Raw genomic sequence first — 16,499 nt, 5'->3', positions numbered from 1 at the left:
CTTGAGGTAATTAACACCTATTTTTTTTTTTCTTAATTATTTTATTATACGGAGTAACATATTCATATCTTAACAGTAGTCTCAAAGTAATAACAGGAGATTAACATACTAACCTAATCTTGGTTGAGGTATAAATTGACCCCTCACGAAACATGTTTCTAAGGTAATCTGATTTTAAAATGATCCGTAACAGCCTATAACAATGATTTAATACATTATTAAGAGTAGAATATTGATTATTTTGTAGACAGGTACGGAGTAACTTATTAATAACTAATGTACAAAGGTGACCTACTCATCTAGGAAGCATATAGAGCAATAAAGAAGAGATCAATTAAAATCATCCAAGTAGAAGCTCACGAATTCTCAATATCTACAAAAACATAAACCATAAATAATAATCTTTAGTCTTCATCAATATCAATTTAAAGAACCATCCTTCATAAGCTTTAAACTGAGGTTATTAAATCTGCCTCTTGAATAATGTCGAGATGCTTTTCTCCAATCAGTTCCAGTTTTCATCATTGCCACAAACTCATCGTAGCTTATCTTCCCATCCTAAACCGTATAAATTTTGTTTAGGCACGCATTTTGATTTGTAGTACGATAACTCTCATGCATGGTTTATATATATATACCTACTTTGTAATTAGTGTTTTTGTTCTTAACAAATTCAAATGGAAAATAAATCTTTTGTAGTTGTGATTAATTATAATATGATTATTATATCTTCTGCATTATCTGTGTGGCCAAATTTATATTTTTCGTAGATATTAATATTTAAACTATATAGGTGTTTTATAAAAATTGGAGACTCTAAAATTGCCTGAAAAAAGCCTCTTTTATATATATCCTCTAGATTTAATGCCCGTGCGATGCACGGGCCACGTGTAATATTCTGTCTTATAAATCACCAATAACTATTACAAATTTCAAGTCATGCCAATAAAGAGGCTCGAACTCCATCACCAAATTAATTAAATACTCACCTTAATACTCGTACATTATTTCTAATTCGCCAACGAAATTAATACGTAGTTATTATGAGGTAATAGTACACATAATTTTTCATTCAATCATAGCTCATACCCAATTTACTCTTCCTTTATTGGACCTAATAGGCTAACATGAGTGAGTAGTATGTTCAATAGAATTCCATTGTAAATAAAATTCTAGAGGTGGTAGGCAATAGGCATGAAGTGGATGTGGTAACCCAACTTATAAATATTGTTTACTCCGTAGTTTATAAATCGCATACATTTCTATTCAACAACACCATATCTCCAACCATGAATATTCTCTAGCGTTGACGTACAAATATTTGTTTTGATAGTCATTAGTCATTAGAACCACCATAACCACGAATTCCTTCGATTAGTAATTAGCACCAATATTACAACAAAATTCAACAACCTATATATCATAGTTTTGATATATTTTATCGGAGTATATTTCAAGGCTTATACTTTTTGGTGTCTACACAGCAAAACCGACAAATTCGACAACGGAAGCGAAATGATATTTTGAAACTTAAAGAACCCGATTTTGATCATCTTGAATTGGCAGGCTGTCGAAGCTAAGCTCCATATATTCGTGGAATAACGATGAAGATAATTTAGTGGTGAACATACATCTAATAAACAAAACAAAATAAAATCAATAAATGTGAGACTAATTTTTTTGAGGTAAGAAGTAGTATGTTAATCTCTATATATGAGTATAGAATTTGATCTTGAATAAATCACCCCACAAAAACTAAAAGTCAATAAGCTGACTCTACCATCCTGCAATGTAAGCATACGCGATAAATCAATCTAAACACACGATTCAAAGTTATTAACGTTAACGCACTTCGTCGAAGATTAATATTAGTTCAAAGAAATAACGCTAGGTGACAAATCAATCAAACAAATAGATATTGGCAAAATAAAACATGCAAGTATATAGTCATTTAAAGTAATGGGCAATGATATGATAATATAATCTGTAAAAAAAGAGGTGAAAGACCGCTTGTGACTTGCGATCCTACGATCCTACGATGACATTGTCGCGGTTTCATCCTAGTCAAACTCTAATATCAATACAATATTCTTGTATTTGTTTACTTCTTCTGGTTATGTCCTTGTTTATGTACCAAATATTGTTACGGATTCATAGTCAAAATATATGCAACCATAGTATAACACAACAAATTTTTAAGAGACGGTCTCTCATTAATATTAGTGAGAGTATAATCTATTTTTAGATAAGAACAAAGTATATAATTTTTGTTGATTTGAATGTCTTGAATTCTGTCAACAATAAAATTTATCTTTATTTCTTTTAAAAAAACAATACACTCCAATATAAAATCAAAACTTTATTTGTTTTTAATAGTTATGAAGAGTATTTTAATCAAAGTTAAACAAAGTACATGAACATTTCCGTTTATAAGAATTAGAATTAGATGCGCTTAGTAGCGGAGTTGGAATTTATGCTTACGATTAATGGAATAAGGTAAATCGATAAAAAGGTTCAAAACTTCAACTTAAAATCTCGAAATACATGAACAGTTCCGTTTATAAGAATTAGAATTAGATGCGCTTAGTAGCGGAGTTGGAATTTATGCTTACGATTAATGGAATAAGGTAAATCGATAAAAAGGTTCAAAACTTCAACTTAAAATCTCGAAATTTTCTCACTCTAATGGGAGTAAGTTCCCTTGTTAGGGCTTCTTTCTCCACCTCTTCATGCTCTAAAAATCAGAAATAATTGCATCAAAAATCGATAGACAAAGCACTATTTTTTTTTCAAAAGTAAAATATATTCATTAATATAAGAGTTATACAACATGACTAAGAATCAAAATCTAACAAATACAAACCAAATCAAAATCTGAGATAATAATAGAAAATCCAACCTTAATGACGACGTAACTTTCTTTTAGCATCATCAATTTATTGTAGACCATAAAAACCTGTAATTAAACAACAAATTATGAGAATACTCATAAAATATAATATAACATGCAGTGTACATTAATACAATAGCTGTGAATAAAACTATAATGAACATATAATACTGCGTAACTAACTAAATAAGGAGTAAGAAGTAACGATATGCCATAATGTAAGGTATATATAATGAGATGATTATAATAGAATTGGAATAGAAGTTGGAGTTTGAGTTCAATTGTACGTCTAACATACTAATAAAACTATTTGAAACTATATCTTTTGTTAAATTTTATATTTATTTTAAATTTAAGAAGTTCAAAAAAGTTGGAGACTCTGTAATCACTCGAAAAAAGCTTCCTTTATTAATATAGATAGATAGATACTAGATTTAATGCCCGTGCGATGCACGGGCCACTTGTAATATTCTTTCTCTTAAAAGATTGTTGAATGCGAAGTTATAAAATAACCCCTACAATTGTCAACTTACTTCCAACTACAAAGAGACTCAGCTCGATACAAACTTCAACTTCAAACTAACTAAGTTACTCATCCTAATACACATTCGCAATAACTTGATAGTACAGATAAAACTTCGTACTACACTTTCATTTGAAATTAATAGTACATGCAGATTGCACATAGGCATGTTCTATTATCAAAAATAAAATATTGTATTGCTCTCATATGATATATGATATGGTTTATCCTCCGACAAACCTGTTTAAGATAAATATATTTTATCCGTCTTAAGTTTAAGACGGGTCAAATAGTGTGAATAAGACAAGCGCATAATGTATAGGGAAATGCAAAAAAATTATCTTAAATGCTCAAATGAGATGATATTTCACCCGTTTAATGTTAAGAGACTTAAGACGGATATATACTTTCGTCTTAAGGAAGACTAATTGTATGTCTCTGTATCCCTCCTTATAAGCATCGTCTTGGTCCATGAGCATTATGTAGGTTTGTTACATAATTAGAGAACAAAAAATAAGAATAAGAAGAACAACAAATATGGAGACTAATCATGTTCTGGTAAATAATAAGACAATAAAGAATTATATATGCATATTTAGGTAATTGGGTTTGCTTAGTGGCGTTTTCTCATAAAATTATAGTTTGTGCACAATCCAACAACTTCATGCCATAACGTGAAACATAAGAATGAATTTTTTAAACAATTTTTATTAATTTTAGATAATCCATAAAATTGGAGTCTCTAATATTATATTGTTCGAATTCGCAAAAATTCAACTCTTTATAATCATCACCCAAGTAAAAGGTTCCTTTAATAGTTGGACTGTAACCTATGCGATGCACACATGTCCAATTCGTTTACCAATTCTCAAATTTTCATCATGTAAAACTATTTATGTATTTTGGGAAGTGTCAATAGATAGATCTATTTAAGTTGTATTTGTAATAAAGAAGCAGGAAGCATGCATTACAAATCCTATTAGTTTTATCAGCATGCATTACAAATCCTATGAGAATTTGTGTAGTTTCATATCCTATCAGACCTTCACTTGCCCTATTAGTCACTTAATAATAGTATTAGGATACATTGTCCGTTTGTCCCAACTCCAAAAACAAAGAACAATAGTTTATTAACATGTGTCCTAGGGCACATGTTAGAAAATCCGTTATAATAATTATGAAATAAATATGAAAAAAAGAAAACCAAAACCTGCCGTATTCCTCATTTAAAACGCCATTAAACAAAAATATTACCTATATATAATACCATTAAAACAATACTCGTATAATAAAGCTCTAATATGATTAAATGGACATAAATTTATGTATATATTGGTTCCTTGATGGTAGCCAAAAGCGTTTGTGTGTTGTTTCATCGCGATCAATCTTCATGCCGATCAACAGTTATAATATCTGTAAGCAAATAATAAAGAGTAGATCTCTTAATAAATTTTTGAGAGACCGTAGTATTTTTTTGTATATAAGCATAGATGGTGGGAACATGAGACTTGCAAACATCGTCAATAAAAATGCCATATTGAAAGAGGAAAAAGTATGAGTACCAAATTTTACGCTATCCAACTACTGAGTATATTGTACTGCACAAAAGGGGGGAAAAGCATAAGTTAGCAAGTAAAAATCACAAAAAATGAAAGGGATACATTTAAAACCTTAAATCTACTCCATATAGAGTTGCGTTCACAACATAAAAAAAAATTGTAAAGGGAAGGGATAACCATGGCAATCTCATGTTTGAAAATTTGGTATTTTGAGTTTTGGCAAATGAAAATCAATATATATATATATATATATATATATATATATATATATATATATATATATATATATATATATATATATATATATATATACATATGGTATGAATATGAATTCTAGTATAGTTAAAATTGATAATTGATACCAAAGTTGGCTGGTGTGAGTGGTAAGGGCTCTCATCTCTTAAACAAGTGGTCAGGAGTTCGATTCATGACTCTTGCGAATGAAAAAGCCAAACTTGGGAGGGGTCAACCCATTAAATTGCCTTCAGTACCTCGAAGGAGATTGCCCCATAATTGATAATTGAGGAGTAATTGTTTGACTTGCAGTTTGAGATTGCGTCAAAGTATAACACTTGAGTATGTGGAATACGCAAGCTTAGATCTCATGTTCATAATATAAATTAAAGATTAAGATTCTTTTAGATTAATTTCTATCTTTTATAGAATTTTATCTCGAAAGTGATTTGCAAAAATCGGACTCTCTGTAATCGCTCGAAAAAAGCTTCATTTATTAATATAGATAGATATATTGATTATCAAGCATCTTTTGTATAACCTACTAATCTCGCTGATAACATGTTTATACTAATTAATTATTTTATTTTAAGGAAATTGACAATCTCCTAGTCTTCAATACTATATATTAAATCCAGAAACCAAGGGACTTTAATTTAATTAAAGAAAGTTATACAAATTAATTATACTATATAGTTTTAAATCACTAGCACCGTGTGATGGACCGATTAAGGGATCTCATTGCAAATATTATATAGTTTGGGTTAAAATTAAATTATATAGAAGCTTAGTAATTTTCCTAAACATTTGTAAGAGACTAAAACATGGTTAATTTCCTTAAAATAAAATAATTGATTAACATGGTCAATTTCTTTAAAATAAAATAATTAATTAAGATAGTCAATTTCAAATAGACTACAAGAAAGAAGATGCTCACTTATTGTAATACTACGGATTTTATTAGGTTGTATACTCGACCGAGTAGAGCCTACTCGGCCGAGTAGTGTTAATTGTGGAGTCTGTTTCGGTTCTGCCGAGGAATACTCGGCCGAGTATGGTTAATACTTGACCGAGTAGAAAATACTCGGCCGAGTATACACTTTACTCGACCGAGTATCCGGTCTGGCGAGTGTTGTTTTAGCGGTTTGATGCGGGAGTGTTTAGGATTATTTTTATATTCACCGTCAGTTTCTAAAACATCATTTCAACCCTAATCATTTTACGATTACTTTAATCACTCTCTAATCACTCCCTAATCATTCCCTAATCTCATTGTGTGTGCAATCGTTGTGATCCTTGCGTGTAATCTCGCATCCTACTGTTGGTAAGTTCATTCCCCATATCATTTATGTTTTGTTGGGACTACTGTATGTTTGGAATTTGGGAATAAAGGGGGGATTGTTCAATATGTAATCGTGCTATGTGTGGTTATTGTATAGGAGAAGACTTCGTAGAGGAGCCTTTCTGATTGTCTGATCTCTATTCTACTGTTGATTGCTAAGGTAGGGTTTTCCTACTCAGTTTACTGTTAATTATTATGGCATGATTGTTTTGTGATTATTGTTAACTGCTGATCATCGGAGTATGGGCGTTGTTGTGACGGTGTTGGTGTGGAGAGGTTGTGACAGCTGTGATGCTGTGTGTTTGTGATTGTGGTGGAGTCACTTGCGGGAGTGGCTTCACATCCTAGTTCGCCCTCCGTGGAACCCGCCACGGGAGGGGATGTGCACATTAAGGAACAGGGATTTTTAGTCGCTCGTTGATGAGCTGGACTTGGTGGGATCGGCTGCGGTCACCCACTGGCGGCGTGAATTACCTGTTGCGATGGGTAATCTGGCAGGGCTACACACTTCGGTGTGTAGTCGGTTACTATGTGATATCGGGAGATCGGGGAGTGTGGATGATCAGCTGGTTACCGTGTTGTCTGCCTTACATTGATTGAGTAATACTGACCCCGTGTTGTTGTTTGTAAAACCTGCGGTGATCCATTCGGGGATGGTGAGCAGACTTGACAGGTATTGCTATTGGTGAGCTTGGGACAGTCATGGGGGAATTGTCATCATCAGTCGTAGCACCGCTGTTCGAGTCGTAGTTATGATTTTCAGTTGTTAGACATTTATTTATATTTCATTGGATCAGTTTGGGATTTGGTTTTGATGTAAACATTATCTTATTGGTAGTTTAATAAATGTGCTTAGTTCAGACGCTTTTGATATTTACTAACCTCGGGTAACCGAGATGGTAACACACTTTCATGGTAGGGTGGTCCTGGTAAGGCACCTTGGTATGAGGGGGTGTTACAAAGTGGTATCAGAGCCGAAGATTCCGGCACCTAAACAAATGAATCTAATGAACTTAGGGAGTGTAAATAAAATGAACCCGGGGAGAGTTGTTTGGAGCTACCGCAAAGACTCGGGAGACGTCCCGGAGTCGCAAATTGGCCCTTATTAACTCGAGCCGGTCACATGGGGAAGTGTGTTGAGTGTTGTGTCTTGTATGTGCATGTATATGACGATTCATGTTGATAATAAGTGATGGTTGGAAGTTTATATGTGGAATTCGTAAGTTTGGTGATTTGGAAAAGTAGTAGAAAGAACGGGTATGTGAATTTTGGTGTATTGGATTCACCTGTGAATGAATGGTATGGCTGTGTGTTTATAACGTGGCATTTTAGTTCCTGTTGTTATGTGTTTGAAGAGGGAATAGAAAGCATGATATGGGACTTTATACTGTTTTAACCCGTCTTTGGTATGGCTCGGCCGAGCAGGGCAGGTACTCGACCGAGTAGGGAGTACTCGACCGAGTAACCAAGCACTCGGCCGAGTGTAGTTTTACAGTGAGTAGCAGTGGCTACTGTTTGTGTTTACTCGACCGAGTAAAGAGGTGTACTCGACCGAGTAGTGTCTACTCGGCCGAGTGTCGTTTATACTCGATCGAGTATGAATTCTGGGTAATTTAGATTGGCTATTGGAGTCGACGACTCGACCGAGTATCTGGGGTACTCGATCGAGTAGTCGTTACTCGACCGAGTATTGTTTAATACTCGGCCGAGTGTTCTTTTGGCGGAAGATTGTTACATTTTGAGTCGTAGGCTTTTGTGCTTACGTTTCCTTGTTTCTTATCAGCTCAAAATGCCGCCCAAAAGAACCCCTGCACAGATCCAAGCTTCCGAGATGACTCTTGATGAGGTTGCTCGCATGATTGAGCAACAAGAGGCCCTCATTGAAGCTCTCAGAAATGTGGGAAAGGGAAATGAGAAGCCGATGGATGCTACTCAGCGCAGCATCAACATTGCTAGCTTCAACCTTTCCACATATGAAGGGGTAGGGGAACCAAAGCTGCTTGAGAAGTGGCACTGTGAGATTGAAGCTCTCATGGAAATGGTTAAGTGCCCCGAAGACATGATCATTGAGCAGGTAGTATACTACCTGAGAGGTGAAGCTGCTGTTTGGTGGCAAAACGTCAAGGATGATGCTAGAGCTTATTACCAGGCCGAAGGTCTTGGAGCTATTCTGTGGTCTGGGTTGAAGAGCGCTATGAGAGAGCAGTTTGTGCCAGAGCATATTCGACACAAGATGAGATCTGAGTTTGATTCCTTCACCATGTCTGAGGAGATGTCAGTTACTGATTACTATCACCGGTTCCTAGAGCTATCTCGTTATGTGGAGGACATGCAGCTGGGACATAGGGGTTTGATTCTCCGCTTTGAGAGGGGTTTATCTGCCAAGATCATGAATCGTATGGCAGCTGGGGTTGCTACTGACCTTAAGGAAGTGTATCTAAGAGCGGGCCAAGCTGAGAGGATGGTAGATTTCTCAAAGGAGATCAACGAGAGGACTGCTGCTGAAAAGAGGAAGGCTGACAGTGGAAGCAACAGTCAGTCAGGCAACAAGAAGGGCAACTTCAACCACACCAAAGCTTTTCTGATGGGGGTAATGGCTCTGGGGGTTTTCGAGGCTGGGGCAAGAATGGAGGTCAGAGTGTGAGTGACAACTCCAACATAACATGTTACGGTTGTGGTGGTGTCGGCCACAGAAGACGGGAATGCACCAGTTTCAGGCCTGACACTGGATCAGGAAATCAGCACGGGAATTTCTCCCAGGGGCCAACTCAGAGTTTTGCTAGTAACCGACCGGGAGGTTCATGAGGCAACAGAGGTGGACAGGGCAGCTACAACGGCAGTGGTGGTGGACCATATCAGCGGCAGAACAACACCACCACCCAAGATTCAGCAGCCAAGCCAAGTACCTCCAATGCTTCGGTTCAGGGTGGAGGACAGAAAAACAGTGGAAAGCTTTTCATGATGGAGAAACAGGAAGCGCAGGATGATGCTTATGTAGTTACCGGTACCTTTCTTGTTCACAATGTACCATCTTTTGTTTTGTTTGATTCGGGGGCTACACATTCTTTTGTGTCTAAGAGTCATGCCTTGTCTGTGGGTTTGGGAAAGTTTGAGGTTGTAAAAGATGATGTGTTCATACCTTCTGGGGAGTCTGTGTCGTGTCTCAAGTTGTATAAGGGAGTGTCTATGGTGGTTGGAGGGGTAGACTTACCGGTGGACCTGTTAGAATTTCTTATGGATGGGTTTGAGGTGATTGTCGGGATGGATTGGCTGGGTAAGTATGATGTCAAGATAGATTGTCGGCAAAAGAGAGTGTCCTTAAGGGGTCCTAAGGGTGTTAGGGTGTCCTATAGAGGGTTTGTAATAAAACCTAAGTGCAAGTTCATAGCTGTGATGACTCTAAAGTCATGTATGAGGAAGAAGTACCCCTTGATTCTTTGCCATGTGAGAGATCGTCGAGTAGAGCCGCAGACAGCTGCTGAGATACCTGTAGTGGGGGAGTTTGATGATGTCTTTTGTAATACCCGTCCTTTTAGGGACCCTTTGACCAGCGTTGACTGACCTTGGGAGCGGGAATAGTCTTAGAAGTAAGTGCCGAAGTCATCTTGGGTTGCGTGTTAAGAGTGGTACTCGATAGAGTAGAGGCTACTCGATCGAGTAGCTAGGTTACTCGATCGAGTAGGGGGCCACTCGATCGAGTGTGTTGGGTACTCGATCGAGTACCCAGTTTTCAGCGAGGGTTTTATATCGCGTTTTGTTAAATCCGCAAATCACTTCCGCCACTTTCCTTCTATCATTCAGTCGCCTCTTTCCCTCCTCTTCACCTCAAAACCTCCATGAAAGCCTTTTTGAAGATCCTTGGACCTTAGGAGGGTGTCACTGGTGTCGGGTAGCGGTCTCTTGCTGAGTTTTCTCCCTAACAGGTATGTCATAAACATCATCCGTGTCCTTGTTCTTTAGTTGGGGTTTGCTTGTTATTAATCTAGAATTGTATTCTGGTTATAGGCGTTGCTTGATCACGGACATGTTATCTGTCGGCATGGATTGGGTGCGATGGCTTAAAGGTAGGTTCGCCTACTCAGTTTCTGTAGATGGTCTAGCGTGTCAGTTGGTTGTTGTGTTGTGTTGGTTTGTTTGATATAGTCACTGTATTGTCATTGTGGTTGTGGTCGTTGTTGATGGTTCGCGAGGCGTGGCCTCGGCTGAGTGGGGTCACTTGCGAGAGTGACTTCACGCCCTAGTTTCGCCTTCTGTGGAACCCGCCACAGAAGGGATGTGCACATTAATGGACAGGGTTATCGCTCAGTAGAATGAGCGGGGATTTGGTGGGTACGGCCGCGGTCCCCATCGGCGGATCGGGTCCAGTGGATGATCGATGTGAGAGATTGGTTGGACTGTTGTGATTGTGTGTGTAAGACTGCTAGCATCATATTGTGTTGATAGTTATAGTCGTCATTGTTGTGTCGTATCTCAGTACTGACCTTGTATGGTTGTTTGTTTATTATGTGTCTGCCGTGATCCCTTATGGTGAGCAGTCGGTCTTAGCAGGTGTTGATGTTGTTGATAGCTGGAGTCCAGGCGGGGATGGGTCTTCACGAGATTCGATAGTCATAGCCAGTAGTCTCTGAGTTGTATCTTTTATATAGCTTGTTGGTTTAAATCACTTGTAATACAATATTATAGTTCTTTTATTGACGTTCGATTATTACTGTCCTCGGGCAACCGAGATGGTAGCGCCCTTATATCCTAAGGAAGGCCTAGTTAAGGCTCCTCTGAATATGGGGATGTTACATCTTTCCTGAGAAGATACCGAGTTTACCTCCCAAGAGGGATGTTGATTTCAGTGTGGAGCTTAAGCCGGGGATAGGTCCGATATCTAAAGCACCTTACCGTATGGCACCTGAAGAGTTAGCAGAGTTGAAAAAGCAGATACATGAGTTGCTAAGCAAGGGTTATATCAGGCCTAGTGTGTCACCGTGGGGAGCCCCAGTTCTTTTTGTGAAAAAGAAAGATGGGAGTATGAGACTGTGCATCGACTACAGAGAGCTCAACCGTGTCACGGTGAAGAATAAGTACCCTTTGCCCAGGATCGATGACTTGTTTGATCAGTTAAGTGGAGCAGGTGTATTCTCTAAGATTGACCTGAGGTCAGGTTATCACCAGCTGATGATAGCAGATGAGGATATTCCTAAGACAGCGTTCCGATCTCGATATGGTCATTATGAGTACGTGGTGATGCCTTTTGGGTTGACCAATGCACCAACAACTTTCATGGACTTGATGAATTGGATCTTTACACCGTTCTTAGACAGGTTCGTAGTTGTGTTCATCGATGACATCTTAGTCTATTCTAAGACTAAGGAAGAACATGAGGAGCACTTGAGGATAGTCTTGCAGACTTTAAGGGAGAATCAACTTTACGCCAAGCTATCTAAGTGCGAGTTCTGGTTAGAGGAGGTGGCTTTTATGGGGCATGTGATATCTAAGAAGGGGGTATCTGTGGATCCTAGTAAGATTGAGGCCGTAACCAAGTGGGAATCACCGAAGAATGTTGCCGAGATTCGGAGTTTCTTAGGCCTTGCTGGCTACTACAGGAGATTTGTGAAAGATTTCTCTACCATAGCACGACCTATGACATCTCTGATGAGGAAAGAGACCAGATTTGTTTGGGATGAGAGTTGTGAGACGGCGTTTCAGACCTTAAAGGAACGTTTGACCACAACTCCTATCCTAGCTTTGCCAGAGGGATGTGAGAACTTTGAGGTATATACCGATGCTTCAAAGAATGGTCTTGGTTGTGTTTTGATGCAGGCAGGGAAAGTCATAACTTATGCTTCGAGACAGCTGAAACCATATGAGGAGAACTACCCTACTCATGATCTGGAGTTGGGTGCAGTTGTTTTCTGTAACACCCCATTATTTTTCGAGTTATTTATAAAGTATCACTTTTCATACCTTCCTCATTTTTGGACTCGGAGTCGGACATCTTAACATAAGAGAGATTTACGGTTATTATTATTATTTGAATTGGAAAACAAAAATATTTCGGGATTTTATTAAAATGAATCAGTTTAAATTATTTGGAAAGTAAGATATTTATAAAAAAAAAAAAAAAACATAAAAAGGTTTTATACCAAAACCTCTTTACACGTTTCCATACCTCCTTATACCACAACTTTTCTTATTCTGACATCCTTTTAAACATAAGCACTAAACCCTATTTTCTACCCATCTTTTCCGTTCTCTCTTTCTCTTTTATGGTGTCGTTCGCCAGCAAGTTTCGGAGTTTCGACAACTACTTTTGATCATCTTTCTTTCCCCTCTTTCGTGATACATGAATTGTAAGTTTTCTCCAAATTTCGCTTTGTTTACAAGTTAAATCCTTTTTATTATAATTTACAAATCTGAGGTGATATTGTGAGTAATAAAGTTGATTAATTATGAGAAGTGCTTGAAGTTTTATGGCTATTTGTATTGGTATATGTCCATATTGATAGGTATTGTATCTCTGTTGTGGGTATATGTTTAAACTGCTATTACAATGATCAATTATTAATTGGTTCACACACACTACCCTCTGTGTAGTGTCGTCTTATAGGGAGATTGATTGTGGTGAGGTTGTCAATTTGGAAAATTAGAAGTTAAGCATGAAGTTTTGGCCCCTTTACAGGCATGAATAAGAGCAAGGACTTGAAGGTTGACTTTTGGTTGTTGGTTACACAGATTGTTAATTGGAATGGACTAGAATAATGATATACTGACCTCACTATGCTACGACTTTAGATTTTGAATCAACAATACTGACTTATTGGGAGTTCGGGTGTGGCTTCGTCTAATTTAGTTGCCTGAGTTCATGGACTTGGATAATGAGAGGTAGTGTATTTGTGTGTTGAGTATTTCTGTAAGAGGCCATTTAAATTATGAGCACCTGATGAGATGGGGATAGCGAGCTTACTTACTCTGCGACTATATAGTAAGTTTGGTTTATTTTCATAGTGAATGGAGTAGTAATCGGATGAATTTTATACTTGTAGTTTGTGGTGTCGAAGTAAAGGAATAGTTGGATTAAACTAGCTTGGATTGATCGTCTCGAGAGGTAAGGACTTTTACCCTTTTTAAAATTAAGAGCATGTTCGGTTTAACATTTAAAGAGTTTTTATATACTTTTGGCAACGATGAATTTATATTAGCTTTTCTGAATTTTGAAACATTGTTCTATGTGACCATGGGTCACCAGTTGGAATTTATTTGGCGCAAGCCGTCTTGGTGATTATGTAGCAGACTCTGGGAGTTCTGTTGGTCTAGCAGGTTTTAAGGTGCGTCTGAGACGTCCCTGGGATTACGTCCCGAAAACTGAACTCTTGGCCCGAGTTCCATTTGGGTGGGGTTTGACCGGCCCCCACTCGCTAGGGGGTTAGACTTTCTCCTTTGGCAGCCTCATCCTACTGACTGCCCAAATGTGAGAGATGCGCATTCTTATAAGTCTGACCAAGCACAGGTGATACCTCTAGACCGTGTCAAGGGTAGGACCTTGGCACACAGGTGGTGAAAGTTATGGACTTTTAACGATTTAATAATTGGTATTGGATTTACAATAATGTTGGTTTTGGAATATAATTCTTTCTAATTGTTTTTGGAGCTTGTAAAGTTTATAATATTGTTCTATTGTGAATTTATCATTTCTTCTTATTTTCTCAAAACTCAGCTTTTGCTGACGTCCTTATGTTTTGGGTTGTTCCCCCACTGGAACCTGTACCTATTTATGTTTTGGGTACAGTTGATAGGTACAATTGAGATGCTGCATGGGTGCATACTGGATCCGGGGATTAGTACGAGCGTGGAAGGATTTGAATAAAGACTCCGTTTTAATCTATTTATAATTTTATAATATTGTTGGATTTGAATTTTATTTATTGTTTTAGATTTTGTAAGACTTAAGTCTTCCGCTGCAACGTTTTGATTATTTGATAAAGTTTTGAGATATGTATTTTGTTTTTAAAGATTGACTCTGTATTTACCTTGCACTTGGCATTTTAAGCTAAGTGTGGAGTGACAGCCGTGAATTTTCCATCTCTAGTTTATCGTTTTGGTCGGTAGAATTTGGGGCTGTTACAGTTGGTATCAGAGCCTAAGGTTTTCCAAAAATAAGTTTTACAAAATTTAAAACGATTTTAAAAAAAAGGGGGTTTACGAATTTTCTGGATTTTTTTTTTTTTTTTTTTTTTTTAAAAAAAAAAGTGTGGGGTAGGATGGGTCATTGCATATGCATGTTTGATTGCTACAATGCTACCTCTGTACTTAGAGTTATTTTGATGCTCTTACTCTTAGTAAGTTGAATATATATTTATGCTAGCGGTGATAGAACTTGATTGAAGTCTTACTGCATTTTACATTGTTGCCATTATCTTGGGAGCTTTTACAAAAAAAAAGAGGCAAGTTATGAGAACATACTTTTATATATACTCGTCGTATGAAGTATTGACTCCAGGCAAGGGTTTGATTCATTTGATTAATTATCAAGAGTATATTTTAGCTAGAAACTCTTGTACGTATATATATGGTAAAACTTGAGTCCCAAAGAGACTAATTAAGAAATTAGTTGAATAAAAAAAAAGGGTATAAATGAAATTACTTTGAGGTGGATGGAACCTTTGTTACTACTACTTAGATGATCGTCTGTAACATATGACAACAATAACGCAAAATATGAGTGAAATTATTGAGAATGAAAAGTTTGTTGCACCTGTTAATGTTGATAGGTTTGAAGTGGTATAGAATAAAGGACCCTAATATTTGAGGATAGAAAACAAGTTATGGAGAGACCTACTAGGTCGGAAAATATTAATTTTTTTTTATTTGTCCCCGTAACACGTTGTTTATAGAATAGGAGTTTCTATTTATGAAAAGACTGATATTGGTGGGATCAACCAATCATGGAAACAATAACTTGGGAATCTCGTGTCTTGTATTTTATCAGTAATGGAACTTGAAGATATGTTATCATGAGTATATACAAGGACAATAAAGTACTCAATTGAGGAAATACGATGATTATTTGAGGATTTTAGGTGGGCTTAGTCGTAGCCTGGTATTAGTGTATTAAGGTGAAGTACTTGTTAAGAACTTATAAATCTTTTATTTAGTGGGAGAAAGTCTTTAGAGTTGATATTTTATGACGCAATGATGACCGAATATTATTAAAGCATTAGAGATAAATGTTTGATGTAAATTAGAGACTGGTTTAAATAATGTTCTATGGTTTGTCGAAGAACCGAGGAAGCATGGAAGTTATCGAATTTTAAGGGGTATATAATTTAAACTCATCACGTCCGAGATTAAAAACATTTTGGGGAAATAAAATGACAAGGTGAACCAAAGGAAACATTTTTTTAACTCAATGGAATTTGCTTAATGGAGGGGTGAAAATTTTATAGTATGATTGGACAACATTGAATAGAGGCTATACACGAAACAATGTTAAAGGAAATAGGTTAATGAGGTACATGTATTATTTTGTGATCATATTGAATTGTTGAGATTAGGTAAAGATAATTATCTGGGTGATATAAATTTCGAGTTCATATGATATTGGTACGTAATGCTTATGGAAGCTCTTTATTTGAGGTATATGATTATGAAAATGTTTGTTGACGAAAGCGTTTAAGGTGAGTTATGTGGGGGACTTTGTTCGATGTGAGTGATATTGAAACATGCTACCTTTATTGATTTGAGATTTCGATGAGTATAACCGGTGGTCGATGATATGTGGTATTAGTTCTCTATGTTTGGTACCTTGAACCCTTGTGCGGTCTTGGGTGTAGTACGTTATGAGAAGTTCGAGTTTAAACTTATTTTAATAAGAGTTAGAAAACATTGCACTTTGGAAATTCCTGGACCCTTACTCATATGACACGCTTGAGAAAAGGGACCTAGTTAGTATGCTTATAGTTG

General features: G+C 36.8%; 2 long non-coding RNA genes across 2 annotated transcripts in view; both read left to right on the top strand.

Annotated features, from left to right (window-relative positions):
• LOC141653033 (uncharacterized) overlaps nt 1-16,499 on the top strand; it is a 63,042-nt gene that overhangs the window by 6,996 nt on the left and 39,547 nt on the right. The window lies entirely within an intron of this gene.
• LOC141652096 (uncharacterized) lies at nt 12,725-14,616 on the top strand. Its single transcript, XR_012546968.1, has 3 exons — nt 12,725-12,889; nt 13,583-13,644; nt 14,326-14,616. It is a non-coding gene; the product is annotated as an uncharacterized LOC141652096 (long non-coding RNA).

Source organism: Silene latifolia, chromosome 4, assembly GCF_048544455.1.
Source record: "Silene latifolia isolate original U9 population chromosome 4, ASM4854445v1, whole genome shotgun sequence".
Lineage (NCBI taxonomy): Eukaryota > Viridiplantae > Streptophyta > Magnoliopsida > Caryophyllales > Caryophyllaceae > Silene > Silene latifolia.
This window is presented reverse-complemented; position numbering and strand designations above follow the sequence as displayed.